The sequence below is a fragment of the Symphalangus syndactylus genome, chromosome 12 (genome assembly GCF_028878055.3).
Source record: "Symphalangus syndactylus isolate Jambi chromosome 12, NHGRI_mSymSyn1-v2.1_pri, whole genome shotgun sequence".
In the NCBI taxonomy this organism is placed as follows: Eukaryota; Metazoa; Chordata; class Mammalia; order Primates; family Hylobatidae; genus Symphalangus; species Symphalangus syndactylus.
This window is the reverse complement of record NC_072441.2, coordinates 115,615,853-115,639,735: the sequence shown is the minus strand read 5'-3', so window position 1 is coordinate 115,639,735 and position 23,883 is coordinate 115,615,853.

The following is a 23,883-nucleotide window of genomic DNA, read 5'->3' as shown; positions in this document are numbered from 1 at the left end:
TGGGAAAAATAATATCTTCAAATAAAAACTACACAGAAGCATTGTGTGAAACTTATTTCTGATATGTTCATTAAGCTAACAGAGTTAAACCATACTTTTGATTGCGCAGTTCTGAACACTCTTTCTGTAGAAAATGCAAGTGGACATTCGGAGCGCTAAGAGGGTAATAGTGGAAAAAGGAATATATTCAAATATAAACTACACAGAAGAATTCTGTGAAAATTCTTTGTGTTCTGTGCATTCAACCAACAGAGTTGAACCTTACTTTTGATTGAGCCGTTCTGAAACACTCTTTCTGTAGAAACTGCAATTGGACATGATAAGCGCTAAGAGGCCAACATTGGGAAAAAGAATATCTTCAAATAAAAACTACACAGATGCATTCTGTGAAACTTATTTCTGATCTGTAAATTCAGTTAACAGAGATAAAACATATTTTTGATTGAGCAGTTATGAAACACTCTTTTTGTAGAAAATGCAAGTGGAGATTCGGAGCGCTAAGCGGGTAATAGTGGAAAAAGGAATGTCTTCAAATATAAACTACACAGAATCATTCGGTGAAACTTCTTTCTGATCTATGCATTCAGCTAACAGAGTTAAACCATACTTTTGATTGAACAGATCTGAACACTCTTTCTGTAGAAAATGCAACTGGACATTTGGAGCGCTAAGAGCGTAGTAGTGGAAAAAGGAATATATTCAAATATAAACTACACAGAAGCATTCTGTGAAACTTCTTTCTGATCTCAGCATTCAGCTAACAGAGTTAAACCATACTTTTGATTGAGCAGTTTTGAAACACACTGTCTGTAGAAAATGCAACTGGACATTCGTAGCGCTAAGTGGGTAATAGTGGAAAAAAGAATATGTTCAAATATAAACTACACAGAAGCATTGTATGAAACTTCTTTCTGTTCTGGGCATTCAACTAACAGAGTTGAACCTTACTTTTGATTGAGCCGTTCTGAAACACTCTTTCTGTAGAAACTGCAATTGGACATTCTGAGCGCTAAGAGGCCTCTATTGGGAAAAATAATATCTTCAAATAAAAACTACACAGAAGCATTGTGTGAAACTTATTTCTGATATGTTCATTAAGCTAACAGAGTTAAACCATACTTTTGATTGCGCAGTTCTGAACACTCTTTCTGTAGAAAATGCAAGTGGACATTCGGAGCGCTAAGAGGGTAATAGTGGAAAATGGAATATATTCAAATATAAACTACACAGTAGCATTCTGTGAAAATTCTTTCTGTTCTGTGCATTCAACCAACAGATTTGAACCTTACTTTTGATTGAGCCGTTCTGAAACACTCTTTCTGTAGAAACTGCAATTGGACATGCTAAGCGCTAAGAGGCCAACATTGGGAAAAAGAATATCTTCAAATAAAAACTACACAGATGCATTCTGTGAAACTTATTTCTGATCTGTAAATTCAGTTAACAGAGATAAAACATATTTTTGATTGAGCAGTTATGAAATACTCTTTTTGTAGAAAATGCAAGTGGAGATTCGGAGCGCTAAGAGGGTAATAGTGGAAAAAGGAATGTCTTCAAATATAAACTACACAGAATCATTCTGTGAAACTTCTTTCTGATCTATGCATTCAGCTAACAGAGTTAAACCATACTTTTGATTGAACAGATCTGAACACTCTTTCTGTAGAAAATGCAACTATACATTTGGAGCGCTAAGAGTGTAGTAGTGGAAAAAGGAATATATTCAAATATAAACTACACAGAAGCATTCTGTGAAACTTCTTTCTGATCTGAGCATGCAGCTAACAGAGTTAAACCATACTTTTGATTGAGCAGTTTTGAAACACTCTGTCTGTAGAAAATGCAACTGGACATTCGTAGCGCTAAGTGGGTAATAGTGGAAAAAAGAATATGTTCAAATATAAACTACACAGAAGCATTGTATGAAACTTCTTTCTGTTCTGTGCATTCAACTAACAGAGTTGAACCTTACTTTTGATTGAGCCGTTCTGAAACACTCTTTCTGTAGAAACTGCAATTGGACATTCTGAGCGCTAAGAGGCCTATATTGGGAAAAAGAATGTCTACAAATAAAAACTACACAGAAGAATTGTGTGAAACTTCTTTCTGTTCTGTTTGTTCAATTAAAAGAGTTGAACCTTAGTTTTGATTGAGCTGTTCTGAAACACTCTTTCTGTAGAAAATGCAAGTGGAGATTCGGAGCGCTAAGAGGGTAATAGTGGAAAAAGGAATGTCTCCAAATATAAACTACACAGAATCATTCTGTGAAACTTCTTTCTGATCTGTGCATTCAGCTAACAGAGTTAAACCATACTTTTGATTGAGCAGATCTGAACACTCTTTCTGTAGAAAATGCAACTGGACATTTGGAGCGCTAAGAGAGTAGTAGTGGAAAAAGGAATATATTCAAATATAAACTACACAGAAGCATTCTGTGAAACTTCTTTCTGATCTGAGCATTCAGCTAACAGAGTTAAACCATACTTTTGATTGAGCAGTTTTGAAACACTCTGTCTGTAGAAAATGCAACTGGACATTCGTAGCGCTAAGTGGGTAATAGTGGAAAAACGAATATGTTCAAATATAAACTACACAGAAGCATTGTATGAAACTACTTTCTTTTCTGTGCATTCAACTAACAGAGTTGAACCTTACTTTTGATTGAGCCTTTCTGAAACACTCTTTCTGTAGAAACTGCAATTGGACATTCTGAGCGCTAAGAGGCCTCTATTGGGAAAAATAATATCTTCAAATAAAAACTACACAGAAGCATTGTGTGAAACTTATTTCTGATATGTTCATTAAGCTAACAGAGTTAAACCATACTTTTGATTGCGCAGTTCTGAACACTCTTTCTGTAGAAAATGCAAGTGGACATTCGGAGCGCTAAGAGGGTAATAGTGGAAAAAGGAATATATTCAAATATAAACTACACAGTAGCATTCTGTGAAAATTCTCTCTGTTCTGTGCATTCAACCAACAGAGTTGAACCTTACTTTTGATTGAGCCGTTCTGAAACACTCTTTCTGTAGAAACTGCAATTGGACATGCTAAGCGCTAAGAGGCCAACATTGGGAAAAAGAATATCTTCAAATAAAAACTACACAGATGCATTCTGTGAAACTTATTTCTGATCTGTAAATTCAGTTAACAGAGATAAAACATATTTTTGATTGAGCAGTTATGAAACACTCTTTTTGTAGAAAATGCAAGTGGAGATTCGGAGCTCTAAGAGGGTAATAGTGGAAAAAGGAATGTCTTCAAATATAAACTACACAGAATCATTCGGTGAAACTTCTTTCTGATCTGTGCATTCAGCTAACAGAGTTAAAACATACTTTTGATTGAGCAGATCTGAACACTCTTTCTGTTGAAAATGCAACTGGACATTTGGAGCGCTAAGAGCGTAGTAGTGGAAAAAGGAATATATTCAAATATAAACTACACAGAAGCATTCTGTGAAACTTCTTTCTGATCTGAGCATTCAGCTAACTGAGTTAAACCATACTTTTGATTGAGCAGTTTTGAAACACACTGTCTGTAGAAAATGCAACTGGACATTCGTAGCGCTAAGTGGGTAATAGTGGAAAAAAGAATATGTTCAAATATAAACTACACAGAAGCATTGTATGAAACTTCTTTCTGTTCTGTGCATTCAACTAACAGAGTTGAACCTTACTTTTGATTGAGCCGTTCTGAAACACTCTTTCTGTAGAAACTGCAATTGGACATTCTGAGCGCTAAGAGGCCTATATTGGGAAAAAGAATGTCTACAAATAGAAACTACACAGAAGAATTGTGTGAAACTTCTTTCTGTTCTGTTTGTTCAACTAAAAGAGTTGAACCTTAGTTTTGATTGAGCCGTTCTGAAACACTCTTTCTGTAGAAAATGCAAGTGGAGATTCGGAGCGCTAAGAGGGTAATAGTGGAAAAAGGAATGTCTCCAAATATAAACTACACAGAATCATTCTGTGAAACTTATTTCTGATCTGTGCATTCAGCTAACAGAGTTAAACCATACTTTTGATTGAGCAGATCTGAACACTCTTTCTGTAGAAAATGCAACTGGACATTTGGAGCGCTAAGAGAGTAGTAGAGGAAAAAGGAATATATTCAAATATAAACTACACAGAAGCATTCTGTGAAACTTCTTTCTGATCTGAGCATTCAGCTAACAGAGTTAAACCATACTTTTGATTGAGCAGTTTTGAAACACTCTGTCTGTAGAAAATGCAACTGGACATTCGTAGCGCTAAGTGGGTAATAGTGGAAAAACGAATATGTTCAAATATAAACTACACAGAAGCATTGTATGAAACTTCTTTCTGTTCTGTGCATTCAACTAACAGAGTTGAACCTTACTTTTGATTGAGCCTTTCTGAAACACTCTTTCTGTAGAAACTGCAATTGGACATTCTGAGCGCTAAGAGGCCTCTATTGGGAAAAATAACATCTTCAAATAAAAACTACACAGAAGCATTGTGTGAAACTTATTTCTGATATGTTCATTAAGCTAACAGAGTTAAACCATACTTTTGATTGCGCAGTTCTGAACACTCTTTCTGTAGAAAATGCAAGTGGACATTCGGAGCGCTAAGAGGGTAATAGTGGAAAAACGAATATATTCAAATATAAACTACACAGTAGCATTCTGTGAAAATTCTTTCTGCTCTGTGCATTCAACCAAAAGATTTGAACCTTACTTTTGATTGAGCCGTTCTGAAACACTCTTTCTGTAGAAACTGCATTTGGACATGCTAAGCGCTAAGAGGCCAACATTGGGAAAAAGAATATCTTCAAATAAAAACTACACAGATGCATTCTGTGAAACTTATTTCTGATCTGTAAATTCAGTTAACAGAGATAAAACATATTTTTGATTGAGCAGTTATGAAACACACTTTTTGTAGAAAATGCAAGTGGAGATTCGGAGCGCTAAGAGGGTAATAGTGGAAAAAGGAATGTCTTCAAATATAAACTACACAGAATCATTCGGTGAAACTTCTTTCTGATCTGTGCATTCAGCTAACAGAGTTAAACCATACTTTTGATTGAGCAGATCTGAACACTCTTTCTGTAGAAAATGCAACTGGACATTTGGAGCGCTAAGAGCGTAGTAGTGGAAAAAGGAATATATTCAAATATAAACTACACAGAAGCATTCTGTGAAAATTCTTTCTGATCTGAGCATTCAGCTAACAGAGTTAAACCATACTTTTGATTGAGCAGTTTTGAAACACACTGTCTGTAGAAAATGCAACTGGACATTCGTAGCGCTAAGTGGGTAATAGTGGAAAAAAGAATATGTTCAAATATAAACTACACAGAAGCATTGTATGAAACTTCTTTCTATTCTGTTCATTCAACTAACACAGTTGAACCTTACTTTTGATTGAGCCGTTCTGAAACACTCTTTCTGTAGAAACTGCAATTGGACATTCTGAGCGCTAAGAGGCCTATATTGGGGAAAAGAATGTCTACAAATAAAAACTACACAGAAGAATTGTGTGAAACTTCTTTCTGTTCTGTTTGTTCAACTAAAAGAGTTGAACCTTAGTTTTGATTGAGCTGTTCTGAAACACTCTTTCTGTAGAAAATGCAAGTGGAGATTCGGAGCGCTAAGAGGGTAATAGTGGAAAAAGGAATGTCTCCAAATATAAACTACACAGAATCATTCTGTGAAACTTCTTTCTGATCTGTGCATTCAGCTAACAGAGTTAAACCATACTTTTGATTGAGCAGATCTGAACACTCTTTCTGTAGAAAATGCAACTGGACATTTGGAGCGCTAAGAGAGTAGGAGTGGAAAAAGGAATATATTCAAATATAAACTACACAGAAGCATTCTGTGAAACTTCTTTCTGATCTGAGCATTCAGCTAACAGAGTTAAACCATACTTTTGATTGAGCAGTTTTGAAACACTCTGTCTGTAGAAAATGCAACTGGACATTCGTAGCGCTAAGTGGGTAATAGTGGAAAAAAGAATATGTTCAAATATAAACTACACAGAAGCATTGTATGAAACTTCTTTCTGTTCTGTGCATTCAACTAACAGAGTTGAACCTTACCTTTGATTGAGCCTTTCTGAAACACTCTTTCTGTAGAAACTGCAATTGGACATTCTGAGCGCTAAGAGGCCTCTATTGGGAAAAATAATATCTTCAAATAAAAACTACACAGAAGCATTGTGTGAAACTTATTTCTGATATGTTCATTAAGCTAACAGAGTTAAACCATACTTTTGATTGCGCAGTTCTGAACACTCTTTCTGTATAAAATGCAAGTGGACATTCGGAGCGCTAAGAGGGTAATAGTGGAAAAAGGAATATATTCAAATATAAACTACACAGTAGCATTCTGTGAAAATTCTTTCTGTTCTGTGCATTCAACCAACAGAATTGAACCTTACTTTTGATTGAGCCGTTCTGAAACACTCTTTCTGTAGAAACTGCAATTGGACATGCTAAGCGCTAAGAGGCCAACATTGGGAAAAAGAATATCTTCAAATAAAAACTACACAGATGCATTCTGTGAAACTTATTTCTGATCTGTAAATTCAGTTAACAGAGATAAAACATATTTTTGATTGAGCAGTTATGAAACACTCTTTTTGTAGAAAATGCAAGTGGAGAATCGGAGCGCTAAGAGGGTAATAGTGGAAAAAGGAATGTCTTCAAATATAAACTACACAGAATCATTCTGTGAAACTTCTTTCTGATCTATGCATTCAGCTAACAGAGTTAAACCATACTTTTGATTGAACAGATCTGAACACTCTTTCTGTAGAAAATGCAACTGGACATTTGGAGCGCTAAGAGCGAGGTAGTGGAAAAAGGAATATATTCAAATATAAACTACCCAGAAGCATTCTGTGAAACTTCTTTCTGATCTGAGCATTCAGCTAACAGAGTTAAACCATACTTTTGATTGAGCAGTTTTGAAACACACTGTCTGTAGAAAATGCAACTGGACATTCGTAGCGCTAGGTGGGTAATAGTGGAAAAAAGAATATGTTCAAATATAAACTACACAGAAGCATTGTATGAAACTTCTTTCTGTTCTGTGCATTCAACTAACAGAGTTGAACCTTACTTTTGATTGAGCCGTTCTGAAACACTCTTTCTGTAGAAACTGCAATTGGACATTCTGAGCGCTAAGAGGCCTATATTGGGAAAAAGAATGTCTACAAATAAAAACTACACAGAAGAATTGTGTGAAACTTCTTTCTGTTCTGTTTGTTCAACTAAAAGAGTTGAACCTTAGTTTTGATTGAGCTGTTCTGAAACACTCTTTCTGTAGAAAATGCAAGTGGAGATTCGGAGCGCTAAGAGGGTAATAGTGGAAAAAGGAATGTCCCCAAATATAAACTACACAGAATCATTCTGTGAAACTTCTTTCTGATCTGTGCATTCAGCTAACAGAGTTAAACCATACTTTTGATTGAGCAGATCTGAACACTCTTTCTGTAGAAAATGCAACTGGACATTTGGAGCGCTAAGAGAGTAGTAGTGGAAAAAGGAATATATTCAAATATAAACTACACAGAAGCATTCTGTGAAACTTCTTTCTGATCTGAGCATTCAGCTAACAGAGTTAAACCATACTTTTGATTGAGCAGTTTTGAAACACTCTGTCTGTAGAAAATGCAACTGGACATTCGTAGCGCTAAGTGGGTAATAGTGGAAAAAAGAATATGTTCAAATATAAACTACACAGAAGCATTGTATGAAACTACTTTCTTTTCTGTGCATTCAACTAACAGAGTTGAACCTTACTTTTGATTGAGCCTTTCTGAAACACTCTTTCTGTAGAAACTGCAATTGGACATTCTGAGCGCTAAGAGGCCTCTATTGGGAAAAATAATATCTTCAAATAAAAACTACACAGAAGCATTGTGTGAAACTTATTTCTGATATGTTCATTAAGCTAACAGAGTTAAACCATACTTTTGATTGCGCAGTTCTGAACACTCTTTCTGTAGAAAATGCAAGTGGACATTCGGAGCGCTAAGAGGGTAATAGTGGAAAAAGGAATATATTCAAATATAAAATACACAGTAGCATTCTGTGAAAATTCTCTCTGTTCTGTGCATTCAACCAACAGAGTTGAACCTTACTTTTGATTGAGCCGTTCTGAAACACTCTTTCTGTAGAAACTGCAATTGGACATGCTAAACGCTAAGAGGCCAACATTGGGAAAAAGAATATCTTCAAATAAAAACTACACAGATGCATTCTGTGAAACTTATTTCTGATCTGTAAATTCAGTTAACAGAGATAAAACATATTTTTGATTGAGCAGTTATGAAACACTCTTTTTGTAGAAAATGCAAGTGGAGATTCGGAGCGCTAAGAGGGTAATAGTGGAAAAAGGAATGTCTTCAAATATAAACTACACAGAATCATTCGGTGAAACTTCTTTCTGATCTGTGCATTCAGCTAACAGAGTTAAACCATACTTTTGATTGAGCAGATCTGAACACTCTTTCTGTAGAAAATGCAACTGGACATTTGGAGCGCTAAGAGCGTAGTAGTGGAAAAAGGAATATATTCAAATATAAACTACACAGAAGCATTCTGTGAAACTTCTTTCTGATCTGAGCATTCAGCTAACAGAGTTAAACCATACTTTTGATTGAGCAGTTTTGAAACACACTGTCTGTAGAAAATGCAACTGGACATTCGTAGCGCTAAGTGGGTAATAGTGGAAAAAAGAATATGTTCAAATATAAACTACACAGAAGCATTGTATGAAACTTCTTTCTGTTCTGTGCATTCAACTAACAGAGTTGAACCTTACTTTTGATTGAGCCTTTCTGAAACACTCTTTCTGTAGAAACTGCAATTGGACATTCTGAGCGCTAAGAGGCCTATATTGGGAAAAAGAATGTCTACAAATAAAAACTACACAGAAGAATTGTGTGAAACTTCTTTCTGTTCTGTTTGTTCAACTAAAAGAGTTGAACCTTAGTTTTGATTGAGCTGTTCTGAAACACTCTTTCTGTAGAAAATGCAAGTGGAGATTCGGAGCGCTAAGAGGGTAATAGTGGAAAAAGGAATGTCTCCAAATATAAACTACACAGAATCATTCTGTGAAACTTCTTTCTGATCTGTGCATTCAGCTAACAGAGTTAAACCATACTTTTGATTGAGCAGTTTTGAAACACTGTGTCTGTAGAAAATGCAACTGGACATTCGTAGCGCTAAGTGGGTAATAGTGGAAAAAAGAATATGTTCAAATATAAACTACACAGAAGCATTGTATGAAACTTCTTTCTTTTCTGTGCATTCAACTAACAGAGTTGAACCTTACTTTTGATTGAGCCTTTCTGAAACACTCTTTCTGTAGAAACTGCAATTGGACATTCTGAGCGCTAAGAGGCCTCTATTGGGAAAAATAATATCTTCAAATAAAAACTACACAGAAGCATTGTGTGAAACTTATTTCTGATATGTTCATTAAGCTAACAGAGTTAAACCATACTTTTGATTGCGCAGTTCTGAACACTCTTTCTGTAGAAAATGCAAGTGGACATTCGGAGCGCTAAGAGGGTAATAGTGAAAAAGGAATATATTCAAATATAAACTACACAGTAGCATTCTGTGAAAATTCTCTCTGTTCTGTGCATTCAACCAACAGAGTTGAACCTTACTTTTGATTGAGCCGTTCTGAAACACTCTTTCTGTAGAAACTGCAATTGGACATGCTAAGCGCTAAGAGGCCAACATTGGGAAAAAGAATATCTTCAAATAAAAACTACACAGATGCATTCTGTGAAACTTATTTCTGATCTGTAAATTCAGTTAACAGAGATAAAACATATTTTTGATTGAGCAGTTATGAAACACTCTTTTTGTAGAAAATGCAAGTGGAGATTCGGAGCGCTAAGAGGGTAATAGTGGAAAAAGGAATGTCTTCAAATATAAACTACACAGAATAATTCGGTGAAACTTCTTTCTGATATGTGCATTCAGCTAACAGAATTAAACCATACTTTTGATTGAGCAGATCTGAACACTCTTTCTGTAGAAAATGCAACTGGACATTTGGAGCGCTAAGAGCGTAGTAGTGGAAAAAGGAATATATTAAAATATAAACTACACAGAACCATTCTGTGAAAGTTCTTTCTGATCTGAGCATTCAGCTAACAGAGTTAAACCATACTTTTGATTGAGCAGTTTTGAAACACACTGTCTGTAGAAAATGCAACTGGACATTCGTAGCGCTAAGTGGGTAATAGTGGAAAAAAGAATATGTTCAAATATAAACTACACAGAAGCATTGTATGAAACTTCTTTCTGTTCTGTGCATTCAACTAACAGAGTTGAACCTTACTTTTGATTGAGCCGTTCTTTAACACTCTTTCTGTAGAAACTGCAATTGGACATTCTGAGCGCTAAGAGGCCTATATTGGGAAAAAGAATGTCTACAAATAAAAACTACACAGAAGAATTGTGTGAAACTTCTTTCTGTTCTGTTTGTTCAACTAAAAGAGTTGAAACTTAGTTTTGATTGAGCTGTTCTGAAACACTCTTTCTGTAGAAAATGCAAGTGGAGATTCGGAGCGCTAAGAGGGTAATAGTGGAAAAAGGAATGTCTCCAAATATAAACTACACAGAATCATTCTGTGAAACTTCTTCCTGATCTGTGCATTCAGCTAACAGTGTTAAACCATACTTTTGATTGAGCAGATCTGAACACTCTTTCTGTAGAAAATGCAACTGGACATTTGGAGCGCTAAGAGAGTAGTAGTGGAAAAAGGAATATATTCAAATATAAACTACACAGAAGCATTCTGTGAAACTTCTTTCTGATCTGAGCATTCAGCTAACAGAGTTAAACCATACTTTTGATTGAGCAGTTTTGAAACACTCTGTCTGTAGAAAATGCAACTGGACATTCGTAGCGCTAAGTGGGTAATAGTGGAAAAACGAATATGTTCAAATATAAACTACACAGAAGCATTGTATGAAACTTCTTTCTTTTCTGTGCATTCAACTAACAGAGTTGAACCTTACTTTTGATTGAGCCTTTCTGAAACACTCTTTCTGTAGAAACTGCAATTGGACATTCTGAGCGCTAAGAGGCCTCTATTGGGAAAAATAATATCTTCAAATAAAAACTACACAGAAGCATTGTGTGAAACTTATTTCTGATATGTTCATTAAGCTAACAGAGTTAAACCATACTTTTGATTGCGCAGTTCTGAACACTCTTTCTGTATAAAATGCAAGTGGACATTCGGAGCGCTAATAGGTTAATAGTGGAAAAAGGAATATATTCAAATATAAACTACACAGTAGCATTCTGTGAAAATTCTCTCTGTTCTGTGCATTCAACCAACAGAGTTGAACCTTACTTTTGATTGAGCCGTTCTGAAACACTCTTTCTGTAGAAACTGCAATTGGACATGCTAAGCGCTAAGAGGCCAACATTGGGAAAAAGAATATCTTCAAATAAAAACTACACAGATGCATTCTGTGAAACTTATTTCTGATCTGTAAATTCAGTTAACAGAGATAAAACATATTTTTGATTGAGCAGTTATGAAACACTCTTTTTGTAGAAAATGCAAGTGGAGATTCGGAGCGCTAAGAGGGTAATAGTGGAAAAAGGAATGTCTTCAAATATAAACTACACAGAATCATTCGGTGAAACTTCTTTCTGATCTGTGCATTCAGCTAACAGAGTTAAACCATACTTTTGATTGAACAGATCTGAACACTCTTTCTGTAGAAAATGCAACTGGACATTTGGAGCGCTAAGAGCGTAGTAGTGGAAAAAGGAATATATTCAAATATAAACTACACAGAAGCATTCTGTGAAACTTATTTCTGATCTGAGCATTCAGCTAACAGAGTTAAACCATACTTTTGATTGAGCAGTTTTGAAACACACTGTCTGTAGAAAATGCAACTGGACATTCTTAGCGCTAAGTGGGTAATAGTGGAAAAAAGAATATGTTCAAATATAAACTACACAGAAGCATTGTATGAAACTTCTTTCTGTTCTGTGCATTCAACTAACAGAGTTGAACCTTACTTTTGATTGAGCCGTTCTGAAACACTCTTTCTGTAGAAACTGCAATTGGACATTCTGAGCGCTAAGAGGCCTATATTGGGAAAAAGAATGTCTACAAATAAAAACTACACAGAAGAATTGTGTGAAACTTCTTTCTGTTCTGTTTGTTCAACTAAAAGAGTTGAACCTTAGTTTTGATTGAGCCGTTCTGAAACACTCTTTCTGTAGAAAATGCAAGTGGAGATTCGGAGCGCTAAGATGGTAATAGTGGAAAAAGTAATGTCTCCAAATATAAACTACACAGAATCATTCTGTGAAACTTCTTTCTGCTCTGTGCATTCAGCTAACAGAGTTAAACCATACTTTTGATTGAGCAGATCTGAACACTCTTTCTGTAGAAAATGCAACTGGACATTTGGAGCGCTAAGAGAGTAGTAGTGGAAAAAGGAATATATTCAAATATAAACTACACAGAAGCATTCTGTGAAACTTCTTTCTGATCTGAGCATTCAGCTAACAGAGTTAAACCATACTTTTGATTGAGCAGTTTTGAAACACTCTGTCTGTAGAAAATGCAACTGGACATTCGTAGCGCTAAGTGGGTAATAGTGGAAAAAAGAATATGTTCAAATATAAACTACACAGAAGAATTGTATGAAACTTCTTTCTGCTCTGTGCATTCAACTAACAGAGTTGAACCTTACTTTTGATTGAGCCTTTCTGAAACACTCTTTCTGTAGAAACTGCAATTGGACATTCTGAGCGCTAAGAGGCCTCTATTGGGAAAAATAATATCTTCAAATAAAAACTACACAGAAGCATTGTGTGAAACTTATTTCTGATATGTTCGTTAAGCTAACAGAGTTAAACCATACTTTTGATTGCGCAGTTCTGAACACTCTTTCTGTAGAAAATGCAAGTGGACATTCGGAGCGCTAAGAGGGTAATTGTGGAAAAAGGAATATATTCAAATATAAACTACACAGAAGAATTCTGTGAAAATTCTTTCTGTTCTGTGCATTCAACCAACAGAGTTGAACCTTACTTTTGATTGAGCCGTTCTGAAACACTCTTTCTGTAGAAACTGCAATTGGACATGCTAAGCGCTAAGAGGCCAACATTGGGAAAAAGAATATCTTCAAATAAAAACTACACAGATGCATTCTGTGAAACTTATTTCTGATCTGTAAATTCAGTTAACAGAGATAAAACATATTTTTGATTGAGCAGTTATGAAACACTCTTTTTGTAGAAAATGCAAGTGGAGATTCGGAGCGCTAAGCGGGTAATAGTGGAAAAAGGAATGTCTTCAAATATAAACTACACAGAATCATTCGGTGAAACTTCTTTCTGATCTATGCATTCAGCTAACAGAGTTAAACCATACTTTTGATTGAACAGATCTGAACACTCTTTCTGTAGAAAATGCAACTGGACATTTGGAGCGCTAAGAGCGTAGTAGTGGAAAAAGGAATATATTCAAATATAAACTACACAGAAGCATTCTGTGAAACTTCTTTCTGATCTGAGCATTCAGCTAACAGAGTTAAAGCATACTTTTGATTGAGCAGATCTGAACACTCTTTCTGTTGACAATGCAACCGGACATTTGGAGCGCTAAGAGAGTAGTAGTGGAAAAAGGAATATATTCAAATATAAACTACACAGAAGCATTCTGTGAAACTTCTTTCTGATCTGAGCATTCAGCTAACAGAGTTAAACCATACTTTTGATTGAGCAGTTTTGAAACACTCTGTCTGTAGAAAATGCAACTGGACATTCGTAGCGCTAAGTGGGTAATAGTGGAAAAAAGAATATGTGCAAATATAAACTACACAGAAGCATTGTATGAAACTTCTTTCTGTTCTGTGCATTCAACTAACAGAGTTGAACCTTACTTTTGATTGAGCCTTTCTGAAACACTCTTTCTGTAGAAACTGCAATTGGACATTCTGAGCGCTAAGAGGCCTCTATTGGGAAAAATAATATCTTCAAATAAAAACTACACAGAAGCATTGTGTGAAACTTATTTCTGATATGTTCATTAAGCTAACAGAGTTAAACCATACTTTTGACTGCGCAGTTCTGAACACTCTTTCTGTAGAAAATGCAAGTGGACATTCGGAGCGCTAAGAGGGTAATAGTGGAAAAAGGAATATATCCAAATATAAACTACACAGTAGCATTCTGTGAAAATTCTCTCTGTTCTGTGCATTCAACCAACAGAGTTGAACCTTACTTTTGATTGAGCCGTTCTGAAACACTCTTTCTGTAGAAACTGCAATTGGACATGCTAAGCGCTAAGAGGCCAACATTGGGAAAAAGAATATCTTCAAATAAAAACTACACAGATGCATTCTGTGAAACTTATTTCTGATCTGTAAATTCAGTTAACAGAGATAAAACATATTTTTGATTGAGCAGTTATGAAACACTCTTTTTGTAGAAAATGCAAGTGGAGATTCGGAGCGCTAAGAGGGTAATAGTGGAAAAAGGAATGTCTTCAAATATAAACTACACAGAATCATTCGGTGAAACTTCTTTCTGATCTGTGCATTCAGCTAACAGAGTTAAACCATACTTTTGATTGAGCAGATCTGAACACTCTTTCTGTAGAAAATGCAACTGGACATTTGGAGCGCTAAGAGCGTAGTAGTGGAAAAAGGAATATATTCAAATATAAACTACACAGAACCATTCTGTGAAACTTCTTTCTGATCTGAGCATTCAGCTAACAGAGTTAAACCATACTTTTGATTGAGCAGTTTTGAAACACACTGTCTGTAGAAAATGCAACTTGACATTCATAGCGCTAAGTGGGTAATAGTGGAAAAAAGAATATGTTCAAATATAAACTACACAGAAGCATTGTATGAAACTTCTTTCTGTTCTGTGCATTCAACTAACAGAGTTGAACCTTACTTTTGATTGAGCCGTTCTGAAACACTCTTTCTGTAGAAACTGCAATTGCACATTCTGAGCGCTAGGAGGCCTATATTGGGAAAAAGAATGTCTACAAATAAAAACTACACAGAAGAATTGTGTGAAACTTCTTTCTGTTCTGTTTGTTCAACTAAACTAGTTGAACCTTAGTTTTGATTGAGCCGTTCTGAAACACTCTTTCTGTAGAAAATGCAAGTGGAGATTCGGAGCGCTAAGAGGGTAATAGTGGAAAAAGGAATGTCTCCAAATATAAACTACACAGAATCATTCTGTGAAACTTCTTTCTGATCTGTGCATTCAGCTAACAGGGTTAAACCATACTTTTGATTGAGCAGATCTGAACACTCTTTCTGTAGAAAATGCAACTGGACATTTGGAGCGCTAAGAGAGTAGTAGTGGAAAAAGGAATATATTCAAATATAAACTACACAGAAGCATTCTGTGAAACTTCTTTCTGATCTGAGCATTCAGCTAACAGAGTTAAACCATACTTTTGATTGAGCAGTTTTGAAACACTCTGTCTGTAGAAAATGCAACTGGACATTGGTAGCGCTAAGTGGGTAATAGTGGAAAAAAGAATATGTTCAAATATAAACTACACAGAAGCATTGTATGAAACTTCTTTCTGTTCTGTGCATTCAACTAACAGAGTTGAACCTTACTTTTGATTGAGCCGTTCTGAAACACTCTTTCTGTAGAAACTGCAATTGCACATTCTGAGCGCTAGGAGGCCTATATTGGGAAAAAGAATGTCTACAAATAAAAACTACACAGAAGAATTGTGTGAAACTTCTTTCTGTTCTGTTTGTTCAACTAAACTAGTTGAACCTTAGTTTTGATTGAGCCGTTCTGAAACACTCTTTCTGTAGAAAATGCAAGTGGAGATTCGGAGCGCTAAGAGGGTAATAGTGGAAAAAGGAATGTCTCCAAATATAAACTACACAGAATCATTCTGTGAAACTTCTTTCTGATCTGTGCATTCAGCTAACAGGGTTAAAGCATACTTTTGATTGAGCAGATCTGAACACTCTTTCTGTAGAAAATGCAACTGGACATTTGGAGCGCTAAGAGAGTAGTAGTGGAAAAAGGAATATATTCAAATATAAACTACACAGAAGCATTCTGTGAAACTTCTTTCTGATCTGAGCATTCAGCTAACAGAGTTAAACCATACTTTTGATTGAGCAGTTTTGAAACACTCTGTCTGTAGAAAATGCAACTGGACATTCGTAGCGCTAAGTGGGTAATAGTGGAAAAAAGAATATGTTCAAATATAAACTACACAGAAGAATTGTATGAAACTTCTTTCTGCTCTGTGCATTCAACTAACAGAGTTGAACCTTACTTTTGATTGAGCCTTTCTGAAACACTCTTTCTGTAGAAACTGCAATTGGACATTCTGAGCGCTAAGAGGCCTCTATTGGGAAAAATAATATCTTCAAATAAAAACTACACAGAAGCATTGTGTGAAACTTATTTCTGATATGTTCGTTAAGCTAACAGAGTTAAACCATACTTTTGATTGCGCAGTTCTGAACACTCTTTCTGTAGAAAATGCAAGTGGACATTCGGAGCGCTAAGAGGGTAATTGTGGAAAAAGGAATATATTCAAATATAAACTACACAGAAGAATTCTGTGAAAATTCTTTCTGTTCTGTGCATTCAACCAACAGAGTTGAACCTTACTTTTGATTGAGCCGTTCTGAAACACTCTTTCTGTAGAAACTGCAATTGGACATGCTAAGCGCTAAGAGGCCAACATTGGGAAAAAGAATATCTTCAAATAAAAACTACACAGATGCATTCTGTGAAACTTATTTCTGATCTGTAAATTCAGTTAACAGAGATAAAACATATTTTTGATTGAGCAGTTATGAAACACTCTTTTTGTAGAAAATGCAAGTGGAGATTCGGAGCGCTAAGCGGGTAATAGTGGAAAAAGGAATGTCTTCAAATATAAACTACACAGAATCATTCGGTGAAACTTCTTTCTGATCTATGCATTCAGCTAACAGAGTTAAACCATACTTTTGATTGAACAGATCTGAACACTCTTTCTGTAGAAAATGCAACTGGACATTTGGAGCGCTAAGAGCGTAGTAGTGGAAAAAGGAATATATTCAAATATAAACTACACAGAAGCATTCTGTGAAACTTCTTTCTGATCTGAGCATTCAGCTAACAGAGTTAAAGCATACTTTTGATTGAGCAGATCTGAACACTCTTTCTGTTGAAAATGCAACCGGACATTTGGAGCGCTAAGAGAGTAGTAGTGGAAAAAGGAATATATTCAAATATAAACTACACAGAAGCATTCTGTGAAACTTCTTTCTGATCTGAGCATTCAGCTAACAGAGTTAAACCATACTTTTGATTGAGCAGTTTTGAAACACTCTGTCTGTAGAAAATGCAACTGGACATTCGTAGCGCTAAGTGGGTAATAGTGGAAAAAAGAATATGTGCAAATATAAACTACACAGAAGCATTGTATGAAACTTCTTTCTGTTCTGTGCATTCAACTAACAGAGTTGAACCTTACTTTTGATTGAGCCTTTCTGAAACACTCTTTCTGTAGAAACTGCAATTGGACATTCTGAGCGCTAAGAGGCCTCTATTGGGAAAAATAATATCTTCAAATAAAAACTACACAGAAGCATTGTGTGAAACTTATTTCTGATATGTTCATTAAGCTAACAGAGTTAAACCATACTTTTGACTGCGCAGTTCTGAACACTCTTTCTGTAGAAAATGCAAGTGGACATTCGGAGCGCTAAGAGGGTAATAGTGGAAAAAGGAATATATCCAAATATAAACTACACAGTAGCATTCTGTGAAAATTCTCTCTGTTCTGTGCATTCAACCAACAGAGTTGAACCTTACTTTTGATTGAGCCGTTCTGAAACACTCTTTCTGTAGAAACTGCAATTGGACATGCTAAGCGCTAAGAGGCCAACATTGGGAAAAAGAATATCTTCAAATAAAAACTACACAGATGCATTCTGTGAAACTTATTTCTGATCTGTAAATTCAGTTAACAGAGATAAAACATATTTTTGATTGAGCAGTTATGAAACACTCTTTTTGTAGAAAATGCAAGTGGAGATTCGGAGCGCTAAGAGGGTAATAGTGGAAAAAGGAATGTCTTCAAATATAAACTACACAGAATCATTCGGTGAAACTTCTTTCTGATCTGTGCATTCAGCTAACAGAGTTAAACCATACTTTTGATTGAGCAGATCTGAACACTCTTTCTGTAGAAAATGCAACTGGACATTTGGAGCGCTAAGAGCGTAGTAGTGGAAAAAGGAATATATTCAAATATAAACTACACAGAACCATTCTGTGAAACTTCTTTCTGATCTGAGCATTCAGCTAACAGAGTTAAACCATACTTTTGATTGAGCAGTTTTGAAACACACTGTCTGTAGAAAATGCAACTTGACATTCGTAGCGCTAAGTGGGTAATAGTGGAAAAAAGAATATGTTCAAATATAAACTACACAGAAGCATTGTATGAAACTTCTTTCTGTTCTGTGCATTCAACTAACAGAGTTGAACCTTACTTTTGATTGAGCCGTTCTGAAACACTCTTTCTGTAGAAACTGCAATTGCACATTCTGAGCGCTAGGAGGCCTATATTGGGAAAAAGAATGTCTACAAATAAAAACTACACAGAAGAATTGTGTGAAACTTCTTTCTGTTCTGTTTGTTCAACTAAACTAGTTGAACCTTAGTTTTGATTGAGCCGTTCTGAAACACTCTTTCTGTAGAAAATGCAAGTGGAGATTCGGAGCGCTAAGAGGGTAATAGTGGAAAAAGGAATGTCTCCAAATATAAACTACACAGAATCATTCTGTGAAACTTCTTTCTGATCTGTGCATTCAGCTAACAGGGTTAAACCATACTTTTGATTGAGCAGATCTGAACACTCTTTCTGTAGAAAATGCAACTGGACATTTGGAGCGCTAAGAGAGTAGTAGTGGAAAAAGGAATATATTCAAATATAAACTACACAGAAGCATTCTGTGAAACTTCTTTCTGATCTGAGCATTCAGCTAACAGAGTTAAACCATACTTTTGATTGAGCAGTTTTGAAACACTCTGTCTGTAGAAAATGCAACTGGACATTGGTAGCGCTAAGTGGGTAATAGTGGAAAAAAGAATATGTTCAAATATAAACTACACAGAAGCATTGTATGAAACTTCTTTCTGTTCTGTGCATTCAACTAACAGAGTTGAACCTTACTTTTGATTGAGCCGTTCTGAAACACTCTTTCTGTAGAAACTGCAATTGCACATTCTGAGCGCTAGGAGGCCTATATTGGGAAAAAGAATGTCTACAAATAAAAACTACACAGAAGAATTGTGTGAAACTTCTTTCTGTTCTGTTTGTTCAACTAAACTAGTTGAACCTTAGTTTTGATTGAGCCGTTCTGAAACACTCTTTCTGTAGAAAATGCAAGTGGAGATTCGGAGCGCTAAGAGGGTAATAGTGGAAAAAGGAATGTCTCCAAATATAAACTACACAGAATCATTCTGTGAAACTTCTTTCTGATCTGTGCATTCAGCTAACAGGGTTAAAGCATACTTTTGATTGAGCAGATCTGAACACTCTTTCTGTAGAAAATGCAACTGGACATTTGGAGCGCTACGAGAGTAGTAGTGGAAAAAGGAATATATTCAAATATAAACTACACAGAAGCATTCTGTGAAACTTCTTTCTGATCTGAGCATTCAGCTAACAGAGTTAAACCATACTTTTGATTGAGCAGTTTTGAAACACTCTGTCTGTAGAAAATGCAACTGGACATTCGTAGCGCTAAGTGGGTAATAGTCGAAAAAAGAATATGTTCAAATATAAACTACACAGAAGCATTGTATGAAACTTCTTTCTGTTCTGTGCATTCAACTAACAGAGTTGAACCTTACTTTTGATTGAGCCTTTCTGAAACACTCTTTCTGTAGTAACTGCAATTGGACATTCTGAGCGCTAAGAGGCCTATATTGGGAAAAATAATACTTCAAATAAAAACTACACAGAAGCATTGTGTGAAACTTATTTCTGATATGTTCATTAAGCTAACAGAGTTAAACCCTACTTTTGATTGCGCAGTTCTGAACACTCTTTCTGTAGAAAATGCAAGTGGACATTCGGAGCGCTAAGAGGGTAATAGTGGAAAAAGGAATATATTCAAATATAAACTACACAGTAGCATTCTGTGAAAATTCTTTCTGTTCTGTGCATTCAACTAACAGAGTTGAGCCTTACTTTTGATTGAGCCGTTCTGAAACACTCTTTCTGTAGAAACTGCAATTGGACATGCTAAGCGCTAAGAGGCCTACATTGGGAAAAAGAATATCTTCAAATAAAAACAACACAGATGCATTCTGTGAAACTTATTTCTGATCTGTAAATTCAGTTAACAGAGATAAAACATATTTTTGATTGAGCAGTTATGAAACACTCTTTTTGTAGAAAATGCAAGTGGAGATTCCGAGCGCTAAGAGGGTAATAGTGGAAAAAGGAATGTCTTCAAATATAAACTACACAGAATCATTCGGTGAAACTTCTTTCTGATCTGTGCATTCAGCTAACAGAGTTAAACCATATTTTTGATAGAGCAGATCTGAACACTCTTTCTGTAGAAAATGCAACTGGACATTTGGAGCGCTAAGAGCGTAGTAGTGGAAAAAGGAATATATTCAAATATAAACTACACAGAAGCATTCTGTGAAACTTCTTTCTGATCTGAGCATTCAGCTAACAGAGTTAAACCATACTTTTGATTGAGCAGTTTTGAAACACTCTGTCTGTAGAAAATGCAACTGGACATTCGTAGCGCTAAGTGGGTAATAGTGGAAAAAAGAATATGTTCAAATATAAACTACACAGAAGCATTGTATGAAAATTCTTTCTGTTCTGTGCATTCAACTAACAGAGTTGAACCTTACTTTTGATTGAGCCGTTCTGAAACACTCTTTCTGTAGAAACTACAATTGGACATGCTAAGCGCTAAGAGGCCTACATTGGGAAAAAGAATATCTTCAAGTAAAAACTACACAGAAGAATTGTGTGAAACTTCTTTCTGTTCTGTTTGTTCAACTAAAAGAGTTGAACCTTAGTTTTGATTGAGCCGTTCTGAAACACTCTTTCTGTAGAAAATGCAAGTGGAGATTCGGAGCGCTAAGAGGGTAATAGTGGAAAAAGGAATGTCTCCAAATATAAACTACACAGAATCATTCTGTGAAACTACTTTCTGATCTGTGCATTCAGCTAACAGGGTTAAACCATACTTTTGATTGAGCAGATCTGAACACTCTTTCTGTAGAAAATGCAACTGGACATTTGGAGCGCTAAGAGAGTAGTAGTGGAAAAAGGAATATATTCAAATATAAACTACACAGAAGCATTCTGTGAAACTTCTTTCTGATCTGAGCATTCAGCTAACAGAGTTAAACCATACTTTTGATTGAGCAGTTTTGAAACACTCTGTCTGTAGAAAATGCAACTGGACATTCGTAGCGCTAAGTGGGTAATAGTCGAAAAAAGAATATGTTCAAATATAAACTACACAGAAGCATTGTATGAAACTTCTTTCTGTTCTGTGCATTCAACTAACAGAGTTGAACCTTACTTTTGATTGAGCCTTTCTGAAACACTCTTTCTGTAGTAACTCCAATTGGACATTCTGAGCGCTAAGAGGCCTATATTGGGAAAAATAATATCTTCAAATAAAAACTACACAGAAGCATTGTGTGAAACTTATTTCTGATATGTTCATTAAGCTAACAGAGTTAAACCCTACTTTTGATTGCGCAGTTCTGAACACTCTTTCTGTAGAAAATGCAAGTGGACATTCGGAGCGCTAAGAGGGTAATAGTGGAAAAAGGAATATATTCAAATATAAACTACACAGTAGCATTCTGTGAAAACTCTTTCTCTTCTGTGCATTCAACTAACAGAGTTGAGCCTTACTTTTGATTGAGTCGTTCTGAAACACTCTTTCTGTAGAAACTGCAATTGGACATGCTAAGCGCTAAGAGGCCTACATTGGGAAAAAGAATATCTTCAAATAAAAACAACACAGATGCATTCTGTGAAACTTATTTCTGATCTGTAAATTCAGTTAACAGAGATAAAACATATTTTTGATTGAGCAGTTATGAAACACTCTTTTTGTAGAAAATGCAAGTGGAGATTCCGAGCGCTAAGAGGGTAATAGTGGAAAAAGGAATGTCTTCAAATATAAACTACACAGAATCATTCGGTGAAACTTCTTTCTGATCTGTGCATTCAGCTAACAGAGTTAAACCATATTTTTGATAGAGCAGATCTGAACACTCTTTCTGTAGAAAATGCAACTGGACATTTGGAGCGCTAAGAGCGTAGTAGTGGAAAAAGGAATATATTCAAATATAAACTACACAGAAGCATTCTGTGAAACTTCTTTCTGATCTGAGCATTCAGCTAACAGAGTTAAACCATACTTTTGATTGAGCAGTTTTGAAACACTCTGTCTGTAGAAAATGCAACTGGACATTCGTAGCGCTAAGTGGGTAATAGTGGAAAAAAGAATATGTTCAAATATAAACTACACAGAAGCATTGTATGAAAATTCTTTCTGTTCTGTGCATTCAACTAACAGAGTTGAACCTTACTTTTGATTGAGCCGTTCTGAAACACTCTTTCTGTAGAAACTGCAATTGGACATTCTGAGCGCTAGGAGGCCTATATTGGGAAAAAGAATGTCTACAAATAAAAACTACACAGAAGAATTGTGTGAAACTTCTTTCTGTTCTGTTTGTTCAACTAAACTAGTTGAACCTTAGTTTTGATTGAGCCGTTCTGAAACACTCTTTCTGTAGAAAATGCAAGTGGAGATTCGGAGCGCTAAGAGGGTAATAGTGGAAAAAGGAATGTCTCCAAATATAAACTACACAGAATCATTCTGTGAAACTTCTTTCTGATCTGTGCATTCAGCTAACAGGGTTAAACCATACTTTTGATTGAGCAGATCTGAACACTCTTTCTGTAGAAAATGCAACTGGACATTTGGAGCGCTAAGAGAGTAGTAGTGGAAAAAGGAATATATTCAAATATAAACTACACAGAAGCATTCTGTGAAACTTCTTTCTGATCTGAGCATTCAGCTAACAGAGTTAAACCATACTTTTGATTGAGCAGTTTTGAAACACTCTGTCTGTAGAAAATGCAACTGGACATTGGTAGCGCTAAGTGGGTAATAGTGGAAAAAAGAATATGTTCAAATATAAACTACACAGAAGCATTGTATGAAACTTCTTTCTGTTCTGTGCATTCAACTAACAGAGTTGAACCTTACTTTTGATTGAGCCTTTCTGAAACACTCTTTCTGTAGTAACTGCAATTGGACATTCTGAGCGCTAAGAGGCCTATATTGGGAAAAATAATATCTTCAAATAAAAACTACACAGGAGCATTGTGTGAAACTTATTTCTGATATGTTCATTAAGCTAACAGAGTTAAACCCTACTTTTGATTGCGCAGTTCTGAACACTCTTTCTGTAGAAAATGCAAGTGGACATTCGGAGCGCTAAGAGGGTAATAGTGGAAAAAGGAATATATTCAAATATAAACTACACAGTAGCATTCTGTGAAAATTCTTTCTGTTCTGTGCATTCAACTAACAGAGTTGAGCCTTACTTTTGATTGAGCCGTTCTGAAACACTCTTTCTGTAGAAACTGCAATTGGACATGCTAAGCGCTAAGAGGCCTACATTGGGAAAAAGAATATCTTCAAATAAAAACAACACAGATGCATTCTGTGAAACTTATTTCTGATCTGTAAATTCAGTTAACAGAGATAAAACATATTTTTGATTGAGCAGTTATGAAACACTCTTTTTGTAGAAAATGCAAGTGGAGATTCCGAGCGCTA